This window comes from Macrobrachium nipponense, chromosome 25 (assembly GCF_015104395.2).
Source record: "Macrobrachium nipponense isolate FS-2020 chromosome 25, ASM1510439v2, whole genome shotgun sequence".
Classification (NCBI taxonomy): domain Eukaryota; kingdom Metazoa; phylum Arthropoda; class Malacostraca; order Decapoda; family Palaemonidae; genus Macrobrachium; species Macrobrachium nipponense.
Window position 1 is genome coordinate 21,373,207 of NC_087214.1, and position 5,000 is coordinate 21,378,206.

Consider the following 5,000-nt stretch of genomic DNA (forward strand, 5'->3'; position numbering starts at 1 on the left):
CACACATATATATATATATATTTTATATATATATATATTATATATATATATATACATACATAAATACCTACACACATACATGTATATACGTATATATACATTATATATACATACATAAATACCTACACACATACATGTATATACGTATATATACGTACACATACATGCATACAGAATCTCCCTCAACATCTACTTTATGTAATTCTCTCTCTCTCTCTCTCTCTCTCTCTCTCTCTCTCTCTCTCTCTCTCTCAGAGCAGAAACAAAACACTCTGTGAGAGAGAGAGAGAGCGAGAGAGAGAATATAGGTACCTCTCCATTGGTGAAAGAAGTGTTCTATAACATTTGCTTTTCTCCTCTCGTCCCCTCGTCTCGCTGTTCGGTATTCCTCTTAATTCCCTTTTTATCATCCTTCTCCTCCTCCTTTCATTGGTTCTTCCCTTTCAGTGGGAAAGAGTAGCAAGCGCATATTTAGAACTGTGTTTGAAATAGTTTTATTTCTGTGCAGGATAAATTTATGAAAACAGACATTTTAAAGTTTAAGTGTATAACTTTGTATATTGTTTCGTAAATAAATGATGATTTATTTCATACACCAGTTGGCATTTTTCTTGTGTTTCAGGTATATGGCATTTGAATTGCTCTCTGACTGCGAGAAGAGGTATACTTGATCTTGGTTCATGTTATTTTGTATTTTTATTTAGGTATTATTTTTAAATTTTTATTTGATGTATAATTCATTTTTAATTTTATAATCGAGTACATATTTTATTTATGTAAGCATTTATTCATTTATTAAACTCTACATCGGTTCCGATATTATAGACATATACTACTGGGAATAATTAGTATAATTTTTATATTTTATTTGTATATTTCATTTTCAAATTTTTTTATAAATTTATTCATCCATTTACTTATTTATTTATTCATTTTTTCTTTGAGCTCTACATCTGTTTCGAAATTATAATAGACATTTACTGGGAATTTTGAGAGTGACGTCTCAAGTATCTTCTGAGAAATGCAGGAGGAGGCAGACTGTGGTCTGCTGGGCTGTCTTGGAACTGCTCTGAGAATTCCAGTGATGTCCGTTCCTATCAGATGTCAGTCTGTCTGTCTGTCTGTCCGGTCTGTCCTCCTTTGTCTCTTGTCTATTCTCGTCACAAGACGGAACTTGAGACTGCTTCTATGTCCTTTAAAATGAGATGCTAATATTATCATTCTCACCTAAAGTGGAAAGTGATTTTAAATTCTGATGGTGCTTCCACACGTATAGTCAAACATGTTATAGACACATGTCGGCGACTCATTGCACACGTCGCAAACAAGTCGAATGCAAGTCAGCGACTCACTGTAGTCCTAGCCAGTGTTTCATACGATTATTCCGTATTTGCCCAAGGTTTGTTTGTTCTTCACTGAGGTAGTTGACATAATTTCAACATGTCTGTGATATGTATGGGAAAAGTTGCCAACTTGTGTTTGACATGTCTGATTGCAGTGTAGCACCAACATGTTAGGCCTGACTTCTTGTTCAAATATATCTAGACATTACTGAAATCAAAAGGAAATGGTCCTGTTGTTTTGGACATGAGGCATTGGGTAAGCCTACCAATTAGTCGTTGACTTGTATTTATGGTGTTTGTGATGTGTTGGCGATAAGTTTGCAACGTGTTTATGTTTTAGTGCTGATACGCTCTCAATGTTCTGTGGATGTGCTAGGATTTGTTTATATTTGAATACTATATGAGAGAGAGAGAGAGAGAGAGAGAGAGAGAGAGAGAGAGAGAGAGAGAGAGAGAGAGAGAGAGAGAGAGAGAGAGAGAACAACAAAACTAAGTCGAAATAAATATATTGAATCACTCGTAATTCAAACGTTCGTTAAGCTACATTTGCCTAGAAAAACTCAAGAGTCTCCCCTAACCCCTTTATATCCACAACTGGCGCCCCCCCCCCCCCTCAAACCCCCTTTACCCTGAGCTCTCCAAAGCTCGTCCTTTTCGCCAAAGTTCTCATTTTGGCTTTTGAATGTTTCTTCTGAGAAAGAATATTGGTTTAAATTGATGGAAGGTTCTCTGTCCCTGGCAGGTCTCGTGACGTCATGGACGTAACAGTTCTAAGCCAGATCAATGAATTAGGTAATTATGACTTGCTAAGTCTTCCAGTAATTAGGATTTGTCGGTATAAACCACAAAAATCCCATTGACAGTTCATCGACACGAGTGCATCAAATCTAACTTAGAAAATATACCGCTGCTTGTCGGCCAGTTAACGCGTGACGTCATCAGACATGAAACTCAGTCAATACAGGAGCGATGCTGCTGATGAGAGGATTATGGGTAGGGCGCGAATCCCGGGACTGAGGCTTATGATGCCTGAGAAGTGTTCGGATTTCATTTTGCCTTTACATAAATCCCGGGAGGATTTATTTCTTGAAGCACAAGAATTTTTGTCGTATTTCTATCCATTTCTGTTTTTAAATGACTGTCCGTATTTTCATAATCTTTATTTATTGCTGCGCATGGCCGCTTCTTTCCGTTTCTCTCTCTTTAGTAACCTCTAAATGCAAATTCACTTCCTTATATGTTTTGAAGTGACGTATACATGATCTTTATTTTATATACATTTGCTGACAGTAATGTCAAGCATCCAGATAATCATACTATAATTACAATCATTATAATAATGTCGAAGGCATACAGTGACCGTCGAACAGTCATCATACGATTAGTTTTTAACTCGTCATTTTAATATAATTTTTAATATTCTTTAAGTATGCTCTGTTATGGGATCATGTAGAGGCATGCCTCTTTCTCAGAGAGAGAGAGAGAGAGAGAGAGAGAGAGAGAGAGAGAGAGAGAGAGAGAGAGAGAGAGAGAGAGAGATTTTAGGTTTTCCGTTGATTTATGCTCAGGTAGGACGAGTTTCTTATTGCACTGTAAACGGTGAGCTGCTTAGCTGAACGTCTGTTGTTACCTGGATACATAAATATAAGAAGGCTCTGCTCCTTTGTAGCTTGATGAGAGAGAGAGAGAGAGAAGAGAGAGAGAGAGGAGAGAGAGAGAGAGAATATTCGGACGTGTTCCACCCCTTCCCCCCTGCTCTTATGGCAGTAACTAGATTACGAGATAATTAACCCATTAATTATGCAAAAGGATCCAAAGATTCCATCGGATTTAAGTTAAGGTTGGAAAGGGTCAACCTTTCACCCTGAATTCCCCCCCGATCCCCACCCCCCCAATATTCATAGAGGAAATTAATTAGAAAGTTTTGCCTGTTAAGAAAAATAAACTTGATATCAGGATAAAGCAAGAATTAGCAAACCTGGTCCCATAGGTAGTTTTTCTAATTATAAGAATGAGGGGAAATATAAAATCTAGGCCAGAGGCCAAACCCTGGGACCTATGAGATCATGCAGCCCGAAGAAAGCCAAATTGTGAGTGAAAAGGTTTGAAAGGAGCAACAGGAGGAAAACCTTTTACACTGTGAAGCAGTTGTTAGGGGAAAGTTCAGTCAAGGAAGATGGAAGAAAGAGAATATGAACGGAGGTACAGTCAAAGGAATAAAAGTGGTTGCAGCTTGGGACCTAAGGCACGTCGCAAAGAAAACTTGATTAAGTAATGCCTACAGTGCACCGCGTGAGGGATTACAAGGACAGATTTTCAAACTCTTCAGGAGAAAATATCTTCCGAATCAATCTGATGGTTTGGAGAATATATAAATAACCACTTAATTTCTTTTCTGTATAATAAATTTTTTCATACAAATCATCCATAGATTTTTCATACTTTGCTTCGTAAGCGGCGGTGAATTTTAGCATCAGATCAAACTCAATACGAATATTAAAGAAAAACTATTAATTTGATCACGAAATCTGACCAGCCCTTCATCAATCAATCGGTGTCTCTTGCGTTGTGAATAATTGCAAGTGTTTGTCGCAAATCACGAAATGAAAGAAATTAACATCCTTTTCAGAGTTACTTTTGAATCGGGTACAACTGTATGACTGAATAATGAAAGGCAATATGCAGATGCTCTCTGCTGAATGAGGATTCCACTTGGTGACAAATTACCTCATTTATTTTGCGAATACATGCCGTTATTTTGGTATACATTAAACGATGTATTTCCAAATCCCTTTGTATCATTGATGTATTCATAATGTCAGTGTTTGAATAGATTAATGGAGGTCCATTAGACGAGTTACTTTGCCGAGGCTGGGCAATGCCCACACGGGATTTGGGCATTGCAAGTTGCTCCGTCTGTGTCAGTTCAGCTTCGAAAGTGACTGTTGTCATCTGGGCGTCAATGGTATTCCGACTCTCTCTCTCTCTCTCTCTCTCTCTCTCAACTTTCCTTTCTAATCACTGGGTAAGCGAGACAAGCCTCTTGGCTTTTGCGTTGCCTGTGTATAGCGTTACTATTAATACGTCATTTGCAGTGGGGCTTTGTGTATGTGTCTTTATGTTTGCTTATGAGAGGTCCTTGTTTGTTTCTTCCAACTCGGCTGAACTTTTCATCTACTTGTGATTCAAGTTTTCTGTCAGTTATTCGTGGACTCATTTCCTCTGGTTCTTGGAGTAATGTTCAGGGACATCACTTCTTTTCTCTCTCTATCGGCCAGAGCAGTAAAATATGCACATGGTTGTCAGTCACCTGTCTAGAGCAGTGGCGTTAATTAGAAAACTTGAAAAACTCGAAAAGTCCCACTGCAATTGCGGTAACGTCTTTCACGCTGTACACGCTACCAAGAAACATACACCTCGCTTGCCAGGAAATAGTAATGAAACTTACTACTCCCTTATTATCACCTGGGAGAGAGAGAGAGAGAGAGAGAGGAGAGAGAGAGAGAGAGAGAGAGAACTGACGATTTCATAAACGAGAAGGATTAAATCCGTCAGTAGAGAAAGGGAGATAATGAAATCCTTTTATTTTATTCAATTCCTAAGATGAAGGAACATTTGAACTAAGTCGTCAGTCCAATCAATAAATGAAGTAACAAA